The sequence below is a fragment of the Coenobita brevimanus genome, chromosome 107 (genome assembly GCF_032717465.1).
Source record: "Coenobita brevimanus isolate Jiangsu-jjx chromosome 107, ASM3271746v2, whole genome shotgun sequence".
NCBI lineage: Eukaryota > Metazoa > Arthropoda > Malacostraca > Decapoda > Coenobitidae > Coenobita > Coenobita brevimanus.
In genome coordinates, this window is record NC_137060.1 from 28,335,053 (window position 1) to 28,361,932 (window position 26,880).

The window sequence follows — 26,880 nt, forward strand, 5'->3', positions numbered from 1 at the left end:
TTAGGGGTTAAAGGACTTTTCACTAGACTTTCCTTTTCATTCAGTCATTTTTCCTAGTATTGTTTGAAGGAAATTATATAGTAATTTTCATTTATAGTTCACGGCACTGGTTTAGCAGTGGTTTTTGTCCATTTTCAGCATATTTCCCCTGGGTGAATTGTGATTAAGACAGTGCTGTGGCTCTACACCCTTTTTGTAATCTTTCTTTTTGTGACTAGCACCATAAACCAGTGTTCCAGTGTTAATATCTTGCACAGTAACAGCTAATTGCCAGAAAGAGAGTATAGTATTTTACTATAGGTTTGCTTTCATTCCATAATGCTTCCCATAGTCACTAGCACCACTGGTTACAGGTCATTGTCAGATTAAAAATGTATTTTACTATGGGTCTGATCTCATTCCAAAGATTCCAGTAGTCACTAGCACCATATGTTACAGTTTGTTGCCAGATTAAGAGTGTATGTTACTATAGAAAGATCTCATTCCATAACACTTCCAGTAGGCACTAGCACCATATGATGCAGGTCATTGGCAGAATAAGACATTTTTTTATTACTTTCACCCTACCTTAATCTGTCAACATAGCTTACCTTTCAAGATGGAGAGATGGCAGTTTTAGGCACAGTTACAGGGTAGAGCACAGATGAAGCCTTCCCATGCACCAGCACTTCACTCTGTGAGAGCCAACAGCCAAATGGTTTGCCTAACTCACTGCAGACTCAGGTTTGAAGCTTCACTCATTCTTAGTTCCATGTCACTGAAGCATAATCCCCGTATAGAATAGCCACTCTGAACAGGGATTCATTTTACTTGAAGCTTCAGATCAGTTTCATCAGCCAGTATTTCTTTCCTTTCTACCTGTCTTCATACTTTGGTGGGAATAAAGGTCTGAGTAATGATAATGATGGTATTTATCCTGCTTTTTTATCCCCCTATTCCTTGATTTAGGTGGGGTTAGACCTATTTTCCCTCAGTGGATCTACTTTCCCCAGTACCCCTGTATCCACCCCCCCTCAGTGGTTTATTGTACCCCAGTGGACCTATTTTTCCTCAGGGCCTTATTTCACCTTGCACCTTCTTTCCCCATAGACCTATTCTCACCCAGGGACCTATTTGTACCTGTGGACCAATTTTTACCCATGGACCTGTTTTATTTTCTCTCATGGACCTATTTTTACCCATGGACCTATTTTATTTCCACTCATGGACCTATTTTCTCCCATGGACCTATTTTATTATCACTCAAGGACTTACTGTCACCCATGGACCTATTTTATTGTCACTCAAGGACTTATTGTCACTCATGGACCTATTTTATTATCACTCAAGGACTTACTGTCACCCATGGACCTATTTTATTGTCACTCAAGGACTTATTGTCACCCATGGACCTATTTTATTATCACTCAAGGACTTACTGTCACCCATGGACCTATTTTATTATCACTCAAGGACATTGTCACTCATGGACCTATTTTATTGTCACTCATGGACCTATTTTATTATCACTCAAGGACATACTGTCACCCATGGACCTATTTTATTATCACTTAAGGATTTGTCACCCATGGACCTGTTTTCACCCTTGCATATATTCCTTTCGTGGACATACATACCATATAGACCTATTCTCCCTATTGAGAGGTAACTGTATCTTTTGTGGACTTTTATCCTTCCTTGTATCTGTTTTTGACACTGGACCAGTGTTCTCACATGGGTCCATTTCCCTCAAGAACCTGTTCCTCCTTGGATCTCTCTCTCTCTCTCTCTCTCTCTCTCTCCAGGTTGAAGACAAACCATTGCTTAGAGTAATAGCACTCCAGTATTATATGTATAATTTTCTGTTAACTTTTTTTCATCATCCGAATTGGTTTATCCCAGCTAAGGGTTGTGTAAGGTTTAATTACCATTATACTTGTTAACTGTGATATTGAAATGTTTTGGTGGCTATGTTTGTATGTGAAGTGTAGCACACTGTACTGTTTACTTAATTTTCCTAACACAAGAGCATATTGAGAGAGGGATGTAAAGGTTTATCTTATTATATGACTGTGTTATATATTGTAAAACTGAGAGGAGTGTGGTGAATATAGGCAGAGAGGAGTACTTTGAGTGAAACTGAAGTGGAGAAGCTGAGAAAGAAGCAGTGTCAGATGAAGACTGGTTAAAGATATTGAAGGAATTAGTTAACACTAAGAATCTCCTTGGTTACTAGTCATATCGGGCCTTCAGTTTGTCTATGTCCTGCCATCAAATGTTAGGATCTCCTTGGTTACTAGTCATATCATGCCTCTTTCCTACTGTCATACTCTTGAATCTCCTTGGTTACTAGTCAGATCACAACCTCCCCTGCAATCACACTCTAGCTTTCTAGAATCTCCATGTTACTAGTCAGATCAAACTTCTATTTCATGCAGTCAAGCTTTAGAATCTCCTTGGTTACTAGTCAAACTTTTGTTTTCTGCAGTCAGGTTTTAGACTTTCCTTGGTTACTAGTCAGATCAAACCTCTTTCCTGCAATCATACTATAGCATCTTCAGTCAAGCTGTTGAATCACCTTAGTTACAAGTCAGACCAAACTTCTGCTTCCTGCAATCAAGCTTCATGTTGTCATTGTTGGCATCTAAGTTAAATCCCCGTCATCAGAGTGAGAGTTTTTGGAGATGGAGGTATTTAAGTAACCTCTACATGGATTTCTTCTCACCTTTGTTTCGTGTCATAAATTTCATGGTACATCTCCTCTTTTTGCGTCGTGTACTATTTTTGAAATTTATCGAAGTTATGTCCTATTTCTCTGATTGTTTATGGATGGATGGAAGTAAAGGTGCAGTTTTAGGCCAAATTAGATTGAAAGGTGCAATTGACATTTTAACCCAGCCATTGAGTTGCGTTTGATCCCAGGAGGAAGCCAGCTCAGCTCAATGCCGGTCCCAAGCCCGGATAAATTGGGGAGGGTTGGTGTCAGGATTGGGTATCCGGCCGTAAAAATTTGCCAAGCCCTGACACGATATGGTTCATTACTGTATCGTTTATCTTAACTGAATATCAGGTGTTTTCACCGGCTAAATTGAGTAAATGTCCGCCCCCCCCCCCTACCATCTTTCTCTCTCTCACTGTCTCTTCATGTGAAGTCTGGGTGCCTGGGTTGCTTAGAATAGTCCACACATACACACCCTTCCAGTTTGTGTCAATTCGATGTCGCTCTGCCATGCTTGTGGTGGTTGTGTGTCGCTAAGAAGAGGTCTTAAAAGCGATGCCCTGGCCCTAGGGTGTGCCATGCAAACCCACAACAGGCACGTAAGGTGAACGGCGAGATGTCACAAAGGTGGGACGTTCCGGCCATCACATGCACTTGGCCCTTGCGTGTGACAATCACGAGGTTGCTTGTTTTTTATTTTTTTCCATTGAGTAATGTCTTTGAAATTTTGATTTTCATGATTTTTATATGCCGTGTGGGTGTTCCATGTACCTGAAAGGATGCTTTTGAGGCCATAACCCTTGGGCACAACAAACAATCAGGCTATATGCCATTTTCACCCTGCCTGGCACCATATCTGTGGGGTCATCAACATATGGAGCATTGATGTCATCTCTGATGGTGTCGGACGTGTTGAATTGAGTAGTATAGTCTGGGCCGATGTGTTGCTCGTTAATCAGGGCACCAGCACTTATCTGAATGTCACACGTGGGACGCTGATACATAGGCACATCTCAGTCTTCATGTTCCCTTACACAGTTAGGCTAGAAACCCCAACCACCCATCATGATGTAGATCTGATTTGGCCACATCCACATCATGCACCTGAAATTCTATATCCTTAACTAGGAAGCTGAAAGGCAATTTTTTTTTTTTTTTTTTTTTTTTTTTTTTTTTTTTTTTTTAAGATAAAAATAAGGATGTTACCAGGGTGTCTCCAATTTATAAGGTTTCTAAATTGGAGAAATTTTGTAATAAAAGTAGGATGTCACCAAGCTATTAGGTTTTGAATTTGGACAAACTTTTATATTTTATAAAAGTTGGATATCACCAAAAGTCACCAAGCTACACCTTATGAAAGTATCCATTTAATACTGCAGCCTGTGGTATGGCTGCCTTGATTTGCTTAGCAAATAAATTTTTATGTAAATTAGTTGGGTGGAAGGTGCTACACGTATGCGACCGGAAATTTGTTCGCAGCTGGCATTCTCAGTGTGAGTTCACCATTCCACACACACCAGTTCCTGTGCTTGGTGTGTTTTCTCCTTACCCACACCAGTTCCTGTTCTTGGTGTGTTTTTTCTTTACACACACCAGTACCTGTTCTTGGTGTGTTTTCTCCTTACACACACCAATTCCTGTTCTTGGTGTGTTTTCTCCTTACACACACCAGTTCCTGTTCTTGGTGTGTTTTCTTCGTCTCAGGCACACCAGTTCTTGTTGGTGTTTTTTCTTCGTCTCAGGAACACCAGTTCTTGTTGGTGTGTTTTCTTCATCTCAGGCACACGACTTTCTGTTCTCAATGTGTTCTAAAGAAGACAAAGATCAAGAAGAAATTGAAGGCCTTATCTAATGCTCCCAATATGAAACATTTCTCCTAAAGTTAAATTTCTTTTGCCATCATTCCATACAGAGACAGATTGCAACATAAACAAGGCATATGCAGTGATGATGATGGCAGCATGTCCAGTGGTAGGGTGGTTGGGATAGGCATGGTGTGGGTCTGAGCACCTTACCTCCTCGTGGTGGGCCTGGGTAGAGTGATCTTCATGTATGTATTGTTGCTTTGGCTCTAGGTTCATTGGAAATATCAACCCTGTGGAGTGCAGCCTGAAATTGCCATCTTACAGCCCACAACCCTTGTTTGGGAAATGAGTCGAGGGATATTGAAATTGTCCTTCTGCAGTCCACGACTACCGTTTGGGAGGTAAGAGTCAGGGGATGTTTAAATTGTCCTCCTGCAGCCCACAACCTTTGGGAGATGAATCAAGGGATGATTGTGTAGGTGGGCAGTAGAAGCACCCACTTATATCAGCGCCACCACATGAAGGCATCCCTCTCCTCGACCATATATTAGAGCTACTAGAATTCATCCATCCATTATCCAATCCTACATTGCCCCATGAGGAGCGTAGGAGCCCGGGGCTAGGCAAATTGGTCCTGAGATTTAAGATGAGAGTGACCAGCCTCACTCATTCCTGAGTGGCATTACGTGAGCAATAAACCCCAACATGAATGAAAATCACTCTAGCTGAAAGCTGCAATTTATTGACAAACTTTGTCTACCAACACAGTTACTTAGTGGCATTAAAATATGGTTGTTGGCATTAAAATATATGCTTTGTGACATTACAGTATATGCTTGGTGACTAACTTATGTGCTTGGTGACAGAGAGGTTTTTAGTGAGAGGTAGAGAGGTTTGGTGACATAAATCATTGGTGACATTACTAAAAGGTTTGGTGACATTACTTAGAGGTTTAGTGATAAGAGGTACTTGGATTACATTGTGGTTTGGTGACATCTTAGAATAATGGTGACATCCTAAAGTGAATCAGTTTCATAAAAAAATAAAATAAAAGACGATTTCACTCCACCATGCAGCAAAGCATAGTGTAATAATATTGTATTTTATATGTACTTGCTTGAGATGGACTTTTATAAGTCAGTATGAAGGTACTGTATTATGTCTCATTATACCTTACATTGCTTCTTTTTGGTGTTTTCTGTTATACTGCAAGGCCAGTATTATGCTTGATATATTTTTCAGATATATTTTGTTTTGTTATACCACATACATGTTTCTGGTGTATTTCCTGTTATGCCACAAGTCTGGTATTATGCTTATTATATTTTTCTGATGTATGTTGCCTTTTTATACCTCGTATTGCCAATTGTGGTATATTTCCTGTTATACCACAAGTCTAGTATTATGCTTGTTATATTTTTCAGATATATTTTGCCTTATACCTCATATCGCAACTTTTAGTATATTTTATTTATACAACAAGTCTGATGTTATGCTTTTTATATTTTTCAGCTGTGCTTTGTCTCTTACCTCAGTAGCTTCTTTTGATATATTTCCTGTTATACCATGAATTTAGTCCCATGAACATAGCTGTGTGTGGATTATTTATCTGTATTATGGAAAGAAGTATGTGGTAACCATAGGGGTATTTGCCTTCTTAGTGTGACTGGTAAAATATAGGGTAGAATACTCATTGATAGGGTTAGGCATATGACAGAGGAGCTAGTTGGAGAAGAACAAGGGGGATTTAGGAAGGGAAAAGGGTGTGTAGATCAGATATTTGTTATAAGATGTTTAGTGGAGAAGTATCTAGAGAAGGGAAGGAAAGTGTATGCTGCCTTCATGGACTTGGAGAAAGCTTATGACAGAATAGATAGGCAAGGTATGTGGAAGGTATTAAGAATATATGGAGTGGAGGGGAAATTTTTGAGTGCTGTGAAGAGTATGTACGAGGGAGCTAGGGCTACGGTGCGAGTGGATGGTGAGCTGAGTGAGTTCTTTGATCTCAATGTGGGACTGAAACAGGGTTGTGTGATGTCTCCATGGCTGTTTAATATATACATGGATGGGGTTGTAAAGGAGGTGCAGGGTAGGGCAGTGGATGTGGGGGTGGCTCTAATGAATGAGGGTGAGATTTGGAAGCTTCCGGTGTTGCTGTTTGCTGATAGTACAGTACTGTTGAGTGAAGATGAATGGGAGTTGCAAGGTTTAGTGAATGAATTTGGGACGGTGTGTAGGAGGAGGAATCTGAAAGTTGATGTAAACAAAAGTAAAGTTATGGTGTTTGAGAGGAATGAAGTCACAGAGCGTGCAGTGAGGTTGGATGGTGAGGATATGGAGAATGTGAGTGCATTCAAGTACTTGGGTAGTGTGATGAGTAAGGATGGAACTTTGGGAGATGAAGTGCGTGAAAGGGTACAGCAGGGAAGGAAGGTTGTTGGTACACTGAAAGCAGTGATGAGAAATAGGGAGGTGAGTATGGAAGTTAAGAAGTCACTGCATGATAGTATTGTGATCCCTACCCTGACGTATGGAAGCAAGGCATGGACCTTGCAAGAGGGGAACAAGTCAAGAGTGAGAGCAGTGGAAATGAGTTACTTGAGAGGAGCATGTGGAGTGACGTGGAGGGACAGGTTGACGAATGAAGAAGTGAAGGAACGCTGTGGGGTAGATGAGGATGTTGTTGAGAAGATTAGGAGAAATACACTGAGGTGGTTTGGACATGTGAAGAGAATGGAGAATGAAGGACTGACTAAGAGGGTGTATGTAGGTGAGGTGGAGGGAGGGAGGGGGAGAGGTGGACCGAGGATGAGGTGGAGGGATGGAGTTGAGAGGTATATGAGGGAGGGGGGGTGTTGGGGGGAGGGTAGTCAAGTGGTGGGTGACAGAGCGACTTGGAGGCGTTTTGTCTGCGGCCACCCTTTGCGGGATTAGGGCGTCGGGCTATAGATAGATAGATTATGGACAAAATTTGCAGTGCTTGTAGCATTGCAACTCAGAATTTCTGATTTTGTGTAGGTTGGCTGTTATGACTGTGTTGGCTATGCTGTTTTGAAATTTGAAGTGTTTGCCCCGAGTAGTATTTAGACCTGTGGAATACACAGGATGCAACTCTGACAGAGTGTCTTAATTGGGAGAAGAATTTAGAAAAGTTGTAAGATGCATACTGTAACCATTCTCATAGATGTTTTGTTGAGTTTTATGTTCAAAGATTGCTTGTGTTATGAGTGTGTGGTACGTGGTGTGAGAATGTGTTGTGGTGTGAGAGGTTGCATTGCAGTTTGTGCATATTGAATTTTCTGAGTTGTATTTTGTGTTGGCATTGTAGCAGGGAAAGGTGGTGACTGTGTTCCATTCTGGTTAGATGTAGTCTTGTCTTTTTGGGTTGGGTAGTTTCTTAGGGGTGTTGTCTTGTGGAGGTTTGTGAAGGGTGTTATTTGGTTGAAGGTTTTGTGTGTGTGTGTGTGTGTGTGTGTGTGTGTGTGTGTGTGTGTGTGTGTGTGTGTGAAAAATTGTGCTGGTTGGAGAAAGAGGAATGTTGGTTAAGTAATTTGTATAGTGTTTGGAGGTTTTCCTCTTTGTTTCTGTGTGGTGGAAAGTGATGCAACATACAGGTGGAGGGTTGAGAAGTGTTAACCAGAAGTGATGAACTGTGTCTCTCGTATGATCCTTGTGTGGAAGTACATTTGTTTCTTGATAGAAGTGATCTGAATTTGTGGCCTTTTTGCATCCAGTCATTATTCCAAAGGCTTTGTTTTGTGTTGTCTTAATCTTTTAAATTTTTGTGCCAATTAAATAGGGGGCTCATCTTGTGCTAGTGTAAGTCACTGTTCTAATGAAATGTTCATAGAATTTATGTTGTATGAAGGTGGTACCTGTTTTTGTTTTCAAGACATCGAGTTTATGATATGCCTTTGCTCAGATGTTTTCTATGTATTGAGAAAAGGTCATGTGTGCTCTTAGTAGATGTTAGAATTTTTGATGTCTTTCCAGTGAGAGTGGTTGCTTGAGTAGGTAACATGAGGGTGTGTTTGAGGTGTTTGGAGTTGGGAGGGTGATGGCTAATTTGGTTAGTGTAGCTGTCATTTTATGTAAGCCTGTGTTAAAGTGAGTGTACCATAGGTACTGCTGGGGATTATCAGCTAACTGTTGAGTTTGTGTTATGAAACACTCGCTAGGTTATTGGGACTGAATAGGGAAGTTGCTCGAGATCGAGCAGCATGGCGGCTGACATTAGGTACCCAAGCCTGACACATGCATGTTGGACCCTTTATATCTGAGACAATTTATATTTTATTTCATTATTTTTTAGATGGTGAAAAAATATACTTGAAAGTGAGAGGAGGTATTGTCAGCCAAGAATGTGGATGGATATGATGAACGAGTACTGTATACAAAAAAAGTTAAAGATGGTGGGGCTAGAGAATGGACTGGGTTAAGTTGGTTGGATGAAGTATGTATGGAGGAGCATATGATAAAAGTTTAATATCCCGTATTTAACTTTATTAAACTTTACAGTCATCCGATTGAGTTTTCATCGTAATGTGAAGTGCATCTATTTAAAAATGTACCTACAATATACATCTGCCTGTGAGGCTTAATATAGGATTCTTGGGCTTAAATAGTGAGTGTGTTAGTATCTTGCTCTCTTCATTAGTAATTTTGTTGATCATTTATTCCACTTTGATGTTTTCCATCCTTGCACTCTGGACCTCACTGTACTCCATCCTTAAGTGGGAAAAAGAATGTGGGATGGTAACAGTGATTAACTTTTTAAGAGTGTCAGTCTTTTGAGTCATGGTAATATCCTTTTCGGTTTGTTCTTGCAGCAACAAGATTGTTCTATTCAGCTGAGGAATGTCTTTAATTATGAAAGTTATCAATGCCTTATTGTTTTATTCAAAATAGGAAAGGTTTAATTATGGAAGTTTTAACCGAAGCTGCATTGAATTCCTTCAGTTTAAAAAGCATATCCCAAGATAGAATAAAAGACTAATAATAATAATGATGACAATAATAATGCAACATGAAAATGACATCATCTTGCTTAGTGGGTTAATATTTATAATAAAAATCGTTAAAGCAGATCTTTTCAACTTTTTTTGTTGTAATATAAGTATCACACTGGTCTAATTAATGCAGTTTATGGTTCACACCTTCTATGGTAGCCAAATGTCTTTACATGATTATTTTTATGTTGATAACTTGTTAATTTTGTCAGCACTGTAATGTACATACGCGGACATAAATACTGATCTAATTAAGGCAATAATGATGCAGCAATGGCATTCCAGTGCCAATAATGCAGTTTAGGAGAGTTTTTTATATAGAAAAAAGGAAACTGTCTGCATTTGTGCATTACTGTGCACCAGTTTCAGAAAGTATCATCAGTCAGGTGGTTGATAATTGTACTGAAAGCATTTTTTTTCCCCCCCCAAGTATTTGTGAATGGATTTTGTTAAAGAAAATTATTTCTTGATGTATTAAAAATGCCTTTGTCAATTTCTCCCTCCACCTTTTGCCCTCTTCCCCTTCCTCTTCACTCTCCCCATCCTTTTCCCCTCTTACTCTTACCCTCCCTCCTTCCTCTGGCTCTCCTCCCCTTCTGCCACTACATCCTCTCCTCCCCTCCTCCCTCTTCCCGTCCTCTCGTCCTCCCTCTTCCTCTCCTCCTGCTACATCCTCTCCTCCCCTCCTCCTTCTTCCTTTCTTTCATTCCTCCTCCTCCCTCTTCCTCTCCTCCCCCTCCCTCTTCCTCTCCTCCCCATCCTTCTACTTCTCCTCCCCATCCTTCTACCTCTCCTCCTCCTCTTTCCTCTCCTCCCTCATCTTGTTGTCCCCACCTCATTTCTCATGTCCCCTCCTCCTCTTCCATCTTCCGCTCCTTCTCTTACCTCTCCCTGTCTTCCATCTTCCTCTCCTCCCCTCCTTCCCGTTCTTCTACCTCTCCTCCCTCTTCTGCTTATCCCTTTTTTCTCTCCTCCTCCTTCCTTTCCTCCCCTCCCCTCCTCCTCTTCCTTTCGTCTCCTCCTTCTTCCCCATCCCTCTACCTCTTCTCCCCTTCTCTCCTTCCTGTTTCTCTCTTCTCCTACTCCCTTTCCTCCCCTCCCCTCCTCATTCTTCCTCTCCTGCACCTCCCTTTTGCTTTTCCTCTCCTTCTCTCCTCCCCCTTCCCTCCCTCTTGCTTTTCCTCTCCTTCTCTCCCTCTTGCTTTTCCTCTCCTTCTCTCCCTCTTGCTTTTCCTCTCCTTCTCTCCCTCTTGCTTTTCCTCTCCTTCTCTCCCTCTTGCTTTTCCTCTCCTTCTCTCCCTCTTGCTTTTCCTCTCCTTCTCTCCCTCTTGCTTTTCCTCTCCTTCTCTCCCTCTTGCTTTTCCTCTCCTTCTCTCCCTCTTGCTTTTCCTCTCCTTCTCTCCTCCCCCTTCCCTCCCTCTTGCTTTTCCTCTCCATCTCTCTTCCCTCTTCTCCTCCTCACCTTGCCTCTCCTTCCCTCTTCTCCTCTCCTTCCCTCTTCACTTCCTCCTCTTGCTTTTCCTCTCTTTCCTCCATCTTTTCCTCTTCCTCCTACCTCCTCCTTCCTCCCCCCACCTCTTCCTTTCTTCCCCCTCCTCCTCCCTTTTGCTCTCCTTCCTGGCTCCTCTTGCTCCCACTCCCTTCCTTCTTGCTCTTCCTCTCCTTCCCTCTTCTCCTCCTCCTCCTCTCCTTCCCTCTTGTCCTCCTCCTCCTCTCCTTCCCTCTTGTCCTCCTCCTCCTCTCCTTCCCTCTTGTCCTCCTCCTCCTCTCCTTCCCTCTTGTCCTCCTCCTCCTCTCCTTCCCTCTTGTCCTCCTCCTCCTCTCCTTCCCTCTTGTCCTCCTCCTCCTCTCCTTCCCTCTTGTCCTCCTCCTCCTCTCCTTCCCTCTTGTCCTCCTCCTCCTCTCCTTCCCTCTTGTCCTCCTCCTCTCCTTCCCTCTTGTCCTCCTCCTCCTCTCCTTCCCTCTTGTCCTCCTCCTCCTCTCCTTCCCTCTTGTCCTCCTCCTCCTCTCCTTCCCTCTTCTCCTCCTCCTCCTCTCCTTCTCTCTTCTCCTCCTCCTCCTCTCCTTCCCTCTTCTCCTCCTCCTCCTCTCATTCCCTCTTCTCCTCCTCCTCCTCTCCTTCCCTCTTCTCTTCTCTCCTTTCCTCTTCCTTCTTTTCCTTCCCTCCTCCTCCTCCTTCCTCTCGTCCCCCTCCTCCTTCTTCCTCTCTTCCCCCTCCTCCTCCTCCTTCTTCTCTTCCCCCTCCTCCTCCTACTTCCTCTCTCCTCACTCTTGCTCTTCCTTTCCTTCCCTCCTTCCTCTTCTCCCCCCCAACTTGCTCTCCCTTTCCTTCCCTCCTTCCTCTTCTCCCCCCCAACTTGCTCTCCCTTTCCTTCCCTCCTTCCTCTTCTCCCCCCCAACTTGCTCTCCCCCCTCCTCTCCCTCCCTCTTGCTCTCCCCCCTCCTCTCCCTCCCTCTTGCTCTCCCCCCTCCTCTCCCTCCCTCTTGCTCTTCCTCCTCCTCCTCCTTTCTTCCTCTCCTTCTCCTCTCTTCCCCCTTCTTGTTCTTCCTCTCCTTCCCTCCTCCCTCTTCTCCTCCCCATTCCCTCTTCTCTTGCTCCTTCCCTCCTCTCCTCTCACCCATCTCCCTCCCTCTTGCTCTCTCTCTCTCCTCCCTCCCCCCTCCTCCTTCCTCTTGCTCTTCCCTCCTTCTCCTTCCTCTTCCCTCCTTCTCTTCCCTCCTTCTCCTTCCTCTTGCTCTTCCCTCCTCCTCCTCCCTCTTGCTCTTCCCTCCTCTCCTCTCACACATCTCCCTCCCTCTTGCTCTCTCTCTCCTCCTCCTTCCTCTTGCTCTTCCTCTCCTCCATTCCTTCTCCTCTCCTTCCCTCTTCCCCTCCCCCCTTCCTCTCCTCCCCCTTCCCCCTTCTTCCCTCTTCTCCACCTCCTCCCCTACTCTCTTCCCCTCCTCCTCTCCTCTCAGCAAGAATTAAATAAAATTATCATGCTGGCGAGAATAAAATGGAATAAAAACCCTATACCATTTTATTTTTTGTCTACACAAAGCACAAGCTACAAAATAATTGGATAAAAAAATAACTGGGAAGAGGAGGCAGAAAAGGGAGAGAAAGGAAAGGTAGGTGAAGAGGAGAGGAAGGGTGGGTAGAGGAGGAAAGGGGGGGTAGAAAAGGAGGAGGAGGAAGGGGGGGTAGAAAAGGAGGAGGAGGAAGGGGGGGTAGAAAAGGGGGAGAGGAAGGGGGGGTAGAAAAGGAGGAGAGGAAGGGTGGGCAGAGGAGGAAGGGGGGGTAGAAAAGGAGGAGAGGAAGGGTGGGCAGAGGAGGAAGGGGGGGTAGAAAAGGAGGAGAGGAAGGGGGGGGAAGAGAAAAGGAAGGGTGGTAGAAGAGGAGAGGGAGGGGGGGGGAAGAGAAGAGGAAGGGTGGTAGAATAGGAGAGGGAGGGGGGGGGAAGAGAAGAGGAAGGGTGGTAGAATAGGAGAGGGAGGGGGGGGGGAAGAGAAGAGGAAGGGTGGTAGAAGAGGAAAGGTAGGGTGGGTAAAAGAGGAGAGGAAGGGGGGGTTAAAGAGGAGAGGAAGGGGGGGCAGAAGAGGAGAGGAAGGGGGGGCAGAAGAGGAGAGGAAGGGGGGGCAGAAGAGAAGAGGAAGGGTGGGTACAAGAGGAGAGGAAGGGGGGGCAGAAGGGGAGAGGATGGTGGGGTAAAATGGGAGGAAGGAAAGGGGGTAAGAGGAAGGGTTAGAGGAGGAGGCAAGGAAAGGGTAGAAGAGGAGAGGAAGGAAGGTGAGGTAGAAGAGAGGAAGGGGAAGTAGGGCAGAAAAAGGGGAGTAGAAGGAAGAGGAAGGGGGGGGATGTAGAGGAGGAGGAGGAAGGGGGGGATGTAGAAGAGGAGAGGAAGGGGGGGATGTAGAAGAGGAGAGGAAGGGGGGGGGATGTAGAGGAGGAGGAGGAAGGGGGGGGATGTAGAGGAGGAGGAGGAAGGGGGGGGATGTGGAGGAGGAAGGGGGGGGGATGTAGAGGAGGAGGAGGAAGGGGGGGGATGTAGAGGAGGAGGAGGAAGGGGGGGATGTAGAAGAGGAGAGGAAGGGGGGGATGTAGAAGAGGAGAGGAAGGGGGGGATGTAGAAGAGGAGAGGAAGGGGGGGGGATGTAGATGTGGAGGAGGAAGGGGGGGGATGTAGAGGAGGAGGAGGAAGGGGGGGATGTAGAGGGAGGAGGAGGAGGAAGGGGATGTAGAGGAGGAGGAGGTAGGGAGGATGTAGAAGAGGAGAGGAAGGGGGGATGTAGAAGAGGAGAGGAAGGGGGGGGATGTAGAAGAGGAGAGGAAGGGGGGGGGAGGTAGACGAGGAGGAAACAGGGAGAGGTAGAAAAGGAGAGGGAGGGGGGACAGAAAAGAAGAGGAAGGGGAGTAGAGGAGGTAGGGAGGGGTAGAAGAGGATGAGAGGAAGGGGGAGCAGAAGAGGAGAGGTTGGGAGAAGTAGAAAAAGAGGAGAGGAAAAGTAGGGAGGGGTAAAAGAGGAAGGGGGAGGGGGTTGAAGAGAAGGGAGGTAAAAGAGGAAGGGGGGGGTTGAAGAGAAGGGAGGTAAAAGAGGAAGGGGGGGGGTTGAAGAGAAGGGAGGTAAAAGAGGAAAGGGGGGTAAGAAGAGAGGAAGGGGGGGGGGCAGAAGAGGAGAGGGAGGTAGTAGAGGAGAGGGAGGTAGTAGAGGAGAGGAAGGAGGGTAGAAAGAGGAGAGGAAGGAAGGGGGGATAAGAGGAGGAAAGGAAGGTGAGATAGAAGAGAAAGGGGGAGTAGGAGGACAGGAAAAGGGGAGTAGAAGGAAGAGGGGGTACAGGAGAGGAGAGGGAGGGAGAAAGAGGAAGGGGGGGTAGGAGACAAAGAGGGGAAAAGGAGGAGGAAGAGGGGGGGATGTAGATGAGGAGAGAGGGTGTGGAAGAGGAGGAAACACGGAGGGGTAGAAGAGGAGAGGGAGGGGGGATAGAAAAGAAGAGAAAGGGGAGTAAAAGAGGAGAGGGAAGGAGGGGTAGAAAAAGAGAGCAGAAGAGGATGAGTGGAGAGGGGGGGGGGTAGAAGAGGAGGAGAGGTTGAGAGAAGTAGAAAAGGAAGGGGGGGTGAAGAATACAGGAAGGTGGGAGGTTAAAAAGGAGAGGTTGAGAGAAGTAGAAAAGGAAAGGGGGGTGAAGAAGAGAGGAAGGTGGGAGGTTAAAGAGGAGAGGATAAGTAGGGAGGGGTAAAAGAGGAGGGGGGGGGGTTGAAGAGAAGGGAGGTAAAACAGGAAAGGGGGGGTACAAAAGAAGGGGGGTAAGAAGAGGAGAGGAAGGGGGGGGGCAGAAGAGGAGAGGGAGGTAGAGGGGGAGGACAGGAAGAGGGGGTAGAGGAGGAGGAGAGGTTGGGAGAAGTAGAAAAGGAAGAGGGGGTGAAGAAGAGAGGAAGGTGGGAGACAGGAAGGGAGGTGGGTAGAAAGAGGAGATGAAGGGGAGTAGAAGAGGAAGGGAGGGGGGCTATGAGGAGGAGGAGGTAGAAACAGGAAGGGGGGTAAAAGAGGAGAGGAAGGGGGTTACAAAAGAGGAAGGGTGGGTAAGAAAGGAGAAAAAAGGGGGGGTCAGAAGAAGAGAGGAAAGGGGGTCAGAAGAGGAAGGGGTAGTAGTAAAGGAAGGAAGGGGGATAGAAGAGGAAGGGGAGAGATGTAGAAGAGGAGGAGGAGGAAGGGGAGAGATGTAGAAGAGGAGGAGGAGGAAGGGGGGAGATGTGGAAGAGCAGGAGGAGGAAGGGGAAGCAGAAGAGGAGAGGAAGGGGTACAAGATGAAGAAAAGTTGTAAGAGCAGAAGAGTATAAAGAAAATGGTGGAAGGGAAGAGTTGAGAAAGGGGGAGTAGAAGAGGAATATGGGACGGTAGAAAAAGAATGAAGGTGAAGAGGAGAAACTGAACGAGAGGAGTAGGAGGAAGAGGAGAAAAGGAAAGGATGGAAAAAAAAGGGGAAGAGGAAGAACAGGAGGGGAAGAGGGTGAAAGAGGAGGAGGTGGAAGATAGGAGAGGAGGAAAAGACAAGAGAATGAAAAGAAGACAGGGAAGGAAGAATAGTACAGAGAAGAGAAAGGGAGGTGCAAGAGAACAGGAGGAAAGAAGGGGGTAGAGGAGAGGAAGATGACAAGGGAAGGGAAGACAGGAAAAGTAGGGAAGAGTAAGAGGAAGGTATGGAAGAGGAACAAGAGGTGGACAGACAGGGAGGAGAGAATAATAAAGAAGGGGACATGGGAGACGAGGAAAAGAATGAAAAATGGGAAAGTGAAGAGGAAAAGAAGACGAGAATAGTGAAGAAGGCAAGGTGAGAGGGAGGAGAAAAGCAATAAGGGGAAGTGAGTGAAGAGAGGAGGACGAAGAGAAATGGTGAGGAACAGGAAATGAAGAGGGATGGGAGGAAGACTAAGAGAGAGTATGAGGGGAAGAGGGAAGTTGGAGACGAAAGGGGACAGCAGATGGAAGGAGGGGTAGAAGAGGAAAAGGAGAAGAGCCAGATAAGAGAGAGAGTAGAGGAGGAAGAACAGAAGGGAGTAGTAGAAATGACAAGAAAAAAGATGGAGAAGATGGGGGAAGAGAGGGATGAGAGGAGGATGAGAAAGTTGGAGTGGAAGAGGGAGAGGAGCAGGCAAGGACAGGAAGAGGGTGAATGAAGAAAATGGGTTACATGGAGGATGAGATAGAGAATAAGATGAGAAAAAGGAAGAAGGGGAGGAAAAGATGAAAAGCAGAAGGAAGGAGTGGTAGAAGAGGAAAGGAAGAGAGCAAGGAGGAAAAGGGTAACGACAGGAAGTAGGAAGATGGAGGAAGAAGGAAGAGGAAGAAGAGCAGAAAGGAGTGGTAGAAGATGAGTAGGAAAAGAAGAACATGGAGGAAGGGGAAAGGAAGAGGGTCAAGAGGACAGGGGAGGGGAAGGGGAGAGGAGGAAAAAGAAAAGAGAAGGAAGATAGATAATAATAGGAGGAAGTTGGAGAAGATGAACAAAGAGAAATTAGAAGACGACAAAGAGGAGGAAGGGGGGGGGATGAGGAGGTGGAGACTGATGGTAAGGAAAGAGAACCAAGATGTGGAGGTGGATAGTAGTAGTAGGAGCAGAAAAGGGAGATGAACAAAAGAAAAATTAGGAGGAAGACAAAGAGAAGTGGAGACTGAGGGTGAGGAAAGAAAACAAAGATGAGGAGTTGGAAAATAGTAGAAGAAGAGTTAGGACAACATGAAAAGAAGAAAAATTAGGAGAGGAAGACAAGGAGATGGAGGGGGGGGGAGGTGAAATGGAGACTGCAGGTGAGGGAAGAGAAGGAAGATGATCAGGAAAATGAAGAGGAAAAATAGAAAAGAGAAGGAAGATAGATAATAATAGGAGAGGAAGTGGGAGAAGATGAACAAAGAAGAGAAATTAGAAGACGACAAAGAGGAGGAGGGGGGGGGGAGGAGGAGGAGCTAAAGACTGAGGGTAAGGATAGAAAACGAAAGATGTGGAGGTGGATAGTAGTAGGAGTGGAAAAAGGAGATGAACAAAAGAAGAGAAATTAGGAGGAAGACAAAGAGAAGTGGAGACTGAGGGTGAGGAAAGAAAACAAAGATGAGGAGGTGGAAAATTGTAGTAGGAGAGTTAGAGGGAGAACATGAAAAGAAGAAAAATTAGGAGAGGAAGACAAGGAGATGGAGTGGAGACTGCAAGTGAGGGAAGAGAAGGAAGATGATTAGGAAAATGAGGATAAATAGAAAAGAGAAGGAAGAAAGGGGAGGGGTGGGGAAGATAAGGAAGGAGAGGATGAGGGTAGGAAGGAACAATTATACATCAAATACATAACAACAACAATAAATAGGACAAACAAAAATAAAATGCAAAGTCTCACACATTGAGGTACAATGCCCACAATTTTTTCAGTGAAATGATTATGCTTTACAGTAACTGCTTAGCTTTGTCATATAAGATGGAATTACAAAATACCCTTGAAGATCAGAGAAAACTTCAACTACATATCACCATTAACTATTCCTGCTAGCTACTATTATTAAACAAAGATAGCACTTTGTTTTTTTTAAATATGTAATTAAATTTCCATATCTTCGTCAATATTATCAATACTACCATTATCATTCTCTTCATGTTATTATTACTTTACATGATTCACGTGATGGCTGTGTGTTGCAAGGGAGGGCATGGCTATGTATTACAAGGGTACAAGGGAGGGGAGGACAGTGCAAAGGTGCAGGGCAGGTGAGTGATGGCAAGCCATGGATGACAGTACAGGACAGGAGTGACAAACCATGGATGACAGGACAGTGATGGAAGGACAAGACAGGGATGGCAGAACAGGACAAGGGTGGCAGGAATAGCAGGGGACACCTGGCAGGGCAGAGCAAGGGTGGGTTGCAGAGTGGTGGTGGTAGGGTGGGTTGCAGGGTGGTGGTGGTAGGGTGGGTTGCAGGGTGGTGGTGGTAGGGTGGGTTGCAGGGTGGTGGTGGTAGGGTGGGTTGCAGAGTGGTGGTGGTTGAGAGGCTGGATGGGTGGTAAGGTGAGGAGGAGGAGGGAGGATAAGGAGAGGAAAAGGAAGGAAGAGAAGAACAAGGAGGAGGAGAGGAAAAGGAAGGAAGAGGAGGAGGAGGAGGAGAAGAGGAAGCAGATGGAGGGAGGGAGCCTAATACAATACTTAACTATATGATTTACTAAAACACACAGAAAATAAACACTCAAATGTTTTCATTTGTAGTATAATGCCAACAAGGAGTATAATTAGTTAAAGCTTCAGAAACTGCTTGTTAGTCAAAAAATAACAATAATAACTTGCTGGGAAACCCCTATCAGTAATTCCCCATTTAAGATACTTTCACTATGCACAGTCTCTCAATCTGTCAATCAAAAATACAAACACCTTTCACATAATATGCTTCTTAATCTCAAATGTGTGCTGTGAAAGGTCAAGATTGATTCATCAGAAAATATTATTAATTCAAATTTAATACAAATACATATCTTGCTAAGTTTGCTGTCTTGCATATGATCCTTAAATGCTTGAAAGTCCCTCTTGCTGGGACCTAACCCTAACTTCATGCATGTTCACCTATCAGCAATTTACGGCAATATATATCAATTATTAAATGAGGAATTACTTTTTGCTGGCATTATTCACAAACAAAACTCACAATTTACACATATTTAGTTTGTAATAATGTGGAAAATGTGCCCTTATATCTCAGATGATGTGTTTTAAATCAATCCTATGCATATATATACTGTGCTTCTTAAATAATCTAAGAGTGCATGGTGGGCCTGTAGAAGTGGTTCAGTATTTTCGCACTGGTCATATACCATTTGTAAAGGCTCCAATGTGCTTGCGATGGCCTTGATCACCTAATGGCTGCTTGATCTCTGGTACCCTCCCTATTCAGTTCCTTATCCCTGAGTTCACACACTATGGCCTCATTTCAGGTCTTTTTCAGTCTGCCTCTTGCAACCCTACCCCCGATTCTCACTGTCCGCACCCAGTTATTATAAAAATGTGGTGCTAATCAGACATCTTCATGTAGTGGCACTGATATAACCAGGCCATGTCCAGTACAAAGGGCCAGATGCTCACTCACTGACCCTGGAATCCATTACCTCACACATTTTTCTCTACCTAAGTGAATTGTAATTATCAACTCATGACTTTCCCATTCAACACCAACAAAATATCAGCTGGTGTTCTCATTGCCAAAGACCCCTCGGGGCTTAACACAGACACAGGACAACCAAGGGACTCTCTAACCAGAAATACATTAACACATAAGCATCATAAACACATCCCAACAAGCCGTCCACACAGACTTATGAAGCTGCCTCCTTCCCCCAACCTCACTATGTACCTCTTCCCAATAAGTTAGTTTATCTGACAACGACCAATCCCACAACACAGTGAAACTTAGTAATGAGAAAGGATTGAGTCTCCTTGATTACTAGTTAACCTGACCCTCCAGTCTGGCCCCACTTTATCAGAGGAAAATAAAAGCATTATGGCCATTCAAACCACCAAGGAAGTTGTACTAGACCTATCACTTGACCACTGTCCCAAATTAATTAAAAAGTAATCTCCATCCAAATAAAACGTGCAACAATTTTTGTTTTATTTTTCCATTTTTATCCCCCCACCCCTTTTTTGTTTGTAATTTATACTGTACATACTACCTAGCCACTACAGCCATTCAAAACCTGCACTGCCTCAACAACAGCCCTCTTCCTCCTCTAACAAAATATTTTCCTCTTCATCCTCTACTTAACACTTCCCTCTTCCTCTTCTACCCAACATTTCACTTCCTTCTTCCTCCTCTACCCAGCACTACACTTCCCTCTTCCTCCTCTACCTAACACTACACGTCCCTCCTCCTCCTCTACCCACCACTATGCTTCCTTCTTCTTCCTCTACCCAGCACTACACTTCCCTCTTCTTCCTCTACCCAGCACTACACTTCCCTCTTCTTCCTCTACCCAGCACTACACTTCCCTCTTCTTCCTCTACCCAGCACTACACTTCCCTCTTCTTCCTCTACCTAACATAACACCTCTCAATTTTTTTCCCCTACCTAAACGACCTCCATCCTAAAGGGACTGTGTTCTGAAATGAATATTATTTTTTTCATACTGTTCAGTGGTTAAAACATGTATCTGTTCATATACATGAGGAGGATTTTTTTTTTTTTATGCAAAGAAGAAAAAAATACAAATAAAACAAAGCTTTGAGATGCCTGGACAAACTGCCTTAAAACTGAAGATTTAGGGTGATAATTTCTAAAGCATCAAGATTATAATATTGTAAACAGCTTTATGATATCATTCACATATACATTTTACGATGCAATAATCTCGTAAAAGCCTGGCCTTCCATTTTTGTTGTGGTATTTATCTTCCAGTAAATGGTAATCACTCTTCCTAAACAGTATATCACTTCTCTCTTAAGAAGTATCTGATATGGCATCCTAAATAAGTATTAATACTGAAATGTGATGTTGCCACAACCTGGTTCTGGCTGAGCTACAGCAGTGGGATGTTTTGTGAATCAGGTTCCTGAATAACAAACCTGATCTTATGATTCAATTATTACGTAGCATTCAGTGTCAAGGCAATTTGTATGCACTAACTCCAGGGCTATACAAATCCATTCTGTCACTTTTATTACTCTTCCTTCCTTTTCAGGTGGCTTTACATTGACTTACGAGCCCAATAGTTTCCTGTAAGCCAGGAAACCATTTACAACGCTAGGTGGTAACCATATAACCAACCCATACGTGTTCCCATCATGTCAACAAGTGGGTTGGTGGAGGGTTAGTGCCCCTCCCTGTAAAATAACCAACTCGAAGACAGTGACCACCCCTTATGGGATTATGCCATCTAGCTATAGACAATATAATCCAATTAGCTGTGGTAAGAACTGTCTCCTTAAACTGAAGGACAGTGACCATAAAGCGTTTCTTTTAAGGCAACACTAAACAGAGGTGGGTGAGATCATGTATGTCAACCCTCCTGAAATATCGCTTGTTACGTTCAGAATTTTCGGAACACTGACCCCCTCCTGCACAGATACTTGCTTTAGTTACTATGTAGAGTCACTACCCAGCAAATACACCCATTCAAAACCTACACCAGTGCTTCAAAAACATCTGTTTTCATCCTATACCCAGCACTACATTTCAGAAAGATATATTTGATACATTTTTTTTTCCTCCCTCCTAGAACAGCCTCCATTCAGAAGGAACTGTGCTGAGATAATATATGGAATTTCACAGTACAGGTCATCAACTCCGACCACCTGCACTATTCACAGTCCACTGATGGGTGACTGTCAACCTTCTTCCTTTTTAATTTTTTTTTAATACACTTTATTTTCATTACTTCAGTTTGTACATAGCTACTACCTATACACACAAGGTCACTACAGACATCCCAAAACCTCCAGTCAAACAGGAACCTTCAAAAACACATCACCAGACACCCCACCCTTCAGAAACAACCCTACCCAGAGAAACACGAATACACCTATTCTCTCTCTCTCTCTTTAACTTGGTCTAAAAATGCCTTGTGCTCTCTCATGGATGCTGAGTTGTAAGAATACAGTATATATAGGCAATAAAATGTGATGCTGGTTATGAAGAAATGCTTTGGCAAGAATGTATTCAAAACCTACACTACATAGTGCTCAAAAAACATGTTCTCATCTTATACCCAGCACTAAATTTCACAAGGATACATATTTTTTTCCTACCCCCTTAAAACGGCCCCCATTCCAACGGAACTGTGCTGTGAAAAGCATATGGAATTTCACAGTACAGGTCACCGGCTCCGACCATCTGCAATACCGGTAGCCTAAGTGCAGTCCGCCAGTGGCTGTGACCGTCATCCACCTTTTTTTTTTTTTTTTTTTTTTTTAATACTTCATTTCTACCATTTGAGAGTGTACATAGCTACTACTTAGATATAAATGGCCACAGCAGCCACACAACAGAAGCCTTTAAAAACCATCAAGAGACACCCACCCTTCAGACACAACCATACCCAGAGAAACACAATTACACCTATACTCTCTTTCTCTTTAACTTGGTTTAAAAATGGCTAACGCTCTCTTTTGAATGCCGAGTTTTAAGAATATGGTAAACAAGCATTAAAATATGCCTGTCACGATGAAAATCTTTGGAAAATGTAGGTCTGAAATATTTTGTTTCTGCCAGTAGGGGGGGGGGAAAGGGGGGGGGGCTGCAAAAACATGAAAATTTGCACTAAGTTAAGAGTGAAATGAGTATAACTAGACTTCAACACAATCATCACCTTTCTCTACTTCAGTGCCAACACAATATACAACTCACAGACAATACACTATGCCCACAGTGTTATGCCTCCTCCTACACCACAACACACTCACCACACACATGCACCACACTACCACAAAACACTCACCACATGTACTGGCACCACAGTGTATGGCCTCCTCCCACACCACAACACACTCACCACACTACCACAACAGACAATCCTTGAACATATATCTTTGGGACTGCCAGGACTTCTGTAGTCAGTCAAGTGGGATTATACATAGCAAATATTCTTCCGAACTGCAAAACCTTGGCCTAATAGGTTTTTCATGTATTGACAAAGGAATAAAATACAAGAATTAATTTTTAAGCTAGGGGAAGGCAGGGGGAAACACTCCCAGTACAGGTCATGGCAGGGTCAGAGGCCTGTAATGATTTTTAGCATTAGGGCAAGGTTTCTCGATTTCTCTCTCTCTCTTTCAGTTTTACTTCCAGTGAACAAGGAACGAAGAATGAACAAGCTTTAAAGTGGGAGAACTATCAGTACCATGCCAAGTGAAGTGAATTAATCATCTTCGTAACCAATTATTTTTCAATCATCATCGAAACCATTTTTTTTTTTTTTAAGCAGTCATCCCCTATTAATTTTTTTTTTTACACATGGATGAAATGTATAAGGCCCACAAAGCAAAGAGAAAACCCAATAGAGAGAAAAACTGGCCAACTGCAAGCCCAATGAAATGGCTCATACACTCATTCACTCACCATTCAAATCCCAAACATTTCTTCAGCGCGCGCACACACACACACGCGCGCGCACACACACACACACACACACACACACACACACACACACACACACACACACACACACACACACATCCTTGCTCACTCCAGCACTGATGTTAACCACTGCCATTTACATACCAGTACTTCATGCTCTCTCTCTCTCCAGAATTAAAAACCACCACAACCTAATCCAACAGACACCATCACAATCACCAAAACGACAAGAGAAAAGGCAACAACGTGGGAGAAATACCAGCACAGCCTAAGAATAAGCAAATAGTAATTCTTAAAATGAATAAACAAATGGCTGTGGTGTTTGTGAGCTTACAACTTTACACAACACTGCCTGACTAGCATAGCATACGGCACATATGGTAATAATCTGCTCAACACATAATACTGCTGATTTCTGAGATACCATGGGTTAATAGACGATAGGGACTTGACAGGCAAATTAGTTCTTGCACATGCTTGAGAAATATGGCAAATGACTGTGATTTGAAACAGCACATCAACAGCAACTTAGGATCTTCCCATACAGCTATACAATTTAAACACCTGAAGATGACATTAAAACAGCACATTTTCCAACACTAATACAGAGAGATGTAAGGATGACGTATTACAATTCAACACATACATAATTATAGTCAGTTTGTTTTCATCTGACAATACCAGGCAACTTTCATAAATTCGGCACTAACTCATGGGTGTATAAAATTCAAATACCCTTTGTTATGAGGTAGGGATCAACCTCCTTGGTTACTATTCAAATAACTCTCAAGTCTGACTACACTTGGCCATAATCAAAGCTAAGAGGTTATGAATCTCTGTGGCTACATAAAATTTGATCAGCATTAGTGTTGAAGTAAGGATGAGACACCTTGGCTATTATTCAAATTAACTCTCCATTCTAACTAACACTTGGCTATAATCCAAGCTAGAGGTTATGAATCTCTGTCAGGCAAAAGCAACCTGACTATGATATAAATCAACAAAAATATACAGGCACCAAAAATACATACCCACATCAATACATAAACGTACAGTTAGCCACAGGAAACGAATACCCAGTACTAACAAAAAACATAACCTGTATTAACGACAAATGCTCGTATATATCCAGGGAAAAATCTCAACTCTTTAATCTCTGACATAAATGAAGTGAATCAACTGGGGATATTTAATGAAGGGAATCAACTCGGAATGACTGTTATTCTTGGATAACTAAGGATGCTAGCTAGTTTTAAATTCTCAAGTGCTATTTAGGGCAATACATTTTTCTTTTTAATGCAGAAAAAAAAAAAAAATGCAAGAAATAATACACAAAAGAGAGCCAATGTCAATATCTGTTAATTCTGAAATTCCTGCACACACTGTGTTTAAAAGACTGGAGGTCACAGGCACAGGGAAATACAGACTGAGGATGACAGTTTCATAGCTGACCTGTTGCCAATTAAAATCAACCAAAAAAGGACAAAAGTACATTGGGGATGTTTAATGACGGTTATAAACTCAAGATGTTCATTAATCTTTGACATAAATGAACATTAATTAACTAAGACTGCTTGTTAATTTTAAATTCTCATTGCTATTTAGGGCAACACATTTTTCTTTTTAATGCAGAGATGAAAAAAATAAAGGCTGCAAGAAATAACACACGAAGGAGAGCCAATGTCAAGATCCATTAATTCTGGAATTCTGGCACATATTGTGTTTAACCCTTTAACCGCGGGTGTCATTCCAGAATGACGTTGCAAAAACTGGACCAAACTGCGGGTGTCATTCTCGAATGTTTGTGAATATTTTGAATACCCCGCGTTTTTTCCGTACGCCAATTGTTTCAAGGGAGAGTAGCTATTAAGTTCTTTCACTCCAGCCGACCCCCACCTCCCTCTTCCACCCTCTGGGGCCCCACCTCCCACTTCATGGGCCCCCCACCCCACCCCTGACCAAGCACGCATCAGTATCTGTCCAGCTGTGTGAGTGACAACACATGCTGATGTGGCAGTGAAGTGCAGGCAATTACAGTGCCTTTTACCTGTCTCAGTGAACACAGAGTGGGTGTTTATCGTATGTGCAGTGTTCATATATGTTTACAGTATTATTATCAGAATGTGATTGGCATTTGGTAATGGTGTGTGAGCGAAAAATAGTGATTACAACACCGCTGATGTGGCAGTGAAGTGCGGGCAATTACAGTGCCTTTTACCTGCCTCAGTGAACACAAAGTGGGTGTTTATCGTATGTGCAGTGTTCATATATGTTTATAGTATTATTATCAGAATGAGGTTGGCATTTGGTAATGGTGTGTGAGCGAAAAATAGTGATTACAACACCGCTGATGTGGCAGTGAAGTGCGGGTAATTACAGTGCCTTTTACCTGCCTCAGTGAACACAGAGTGGGTGTTTATCGTATGTGCAGTGTTCATATATGTTTATAGTATTATTATCAGAATGAGGTTGGCATTTGGTAATGGTGTATGAGCGAAGGTAATGGTGTGTGAGCGAAAAATAGTGATTTTACACCCCTCACTTCTAACGGCACTGCCCGTCCTGTGAAAGTCAACAAAGTCATGAAACCTACATCAATGGAAAGCTGAAGGTTAGTACTTTCTAATGGTACCTTATTTTTTTCTCTAGCTTTATTCTGTGCAGAGTTATTAAGGTTTAAAGATTTGTTTACATTTGGCTGAAACCCCCGCGGGAGAGGACAGTCAGACCAAAACAATACCCGCGGTTAAAGGGTTAAAAGACTGGAGGTCACAGGTAGAGGGAAATACAGACTGAAGATGACAATTTCATAGCTGCATGTTGCCAATTAAAATCAACCAAAGAAGGAAAAGAGTACATATTTTTCTCAGCATACTTTTTCCTGTGGCAGACTGCAGTACACACTATGACATGGCAATAATAATAATAAAGCAAAAATAACAAGAAAATGGGCATGAAAATGGGCATATAAATATAACAACCAACATCAATATTTCAGCAAGGATAAAATATGCAAAACACCTACTTTTATTGTTGGGTAAGAAAGCACTACGGCTTTTTGCAAAGTCCTTTTATCTGCCACAGTTATTTACGATCTTTTGGGCTGATAATACCTGCTGTTGTGGTGGTCCCTGGCTCATTTTAACTACTAGGAACCAGAGTCAATGCTGAAGAAACTAATTACTGGAATTTAATCAAAGAAAAGAGGCAATATTAACTCCAAAAATATCCTTACAACAAAGATTATCCTCTAATAATTTTTTTTAGATGTGTGTCCGCAACTTTCAGGAGTCTACTCTGGAAAATGACATGCATATATCCTTAGCAAAATTTCTCAGGTCATTTAGCCACATCTCATTCAAGAAGCAAGATGATCAGTACATACAGAGTAGCTGACTATGTTTTACTTAGGGAGCAAATACTGTTTAGGCAAAAATGCTGAAATTGATGCTATGTCGGTTCAGAGAAGTGGTTTGGTTACAGCACCACTACAGAGGAATACAGGACCACAGCAACAGCAGCCCACAATTTACTAAACCAAAATACAGGGCTGCCTATATATATCTGGTGTGTAATCAGCTCAGTCTGCGGGTATGGGGGAAGCACGTATTTTGATGACTTTATTCAATTATGCTCTGTTTAACTGGGGATTATATTACCATCTTTCCTTTGAAAATGCTAGCTGAAACAAGACTAATATGGTGCTAGTCATGAAGAAGTGCTATGGAAAGGATGCTGGGCCACAGTGCTACCTTATTCTGCCAGAAATCTCGTCTCCTTGTATCATGTTTCTGTCA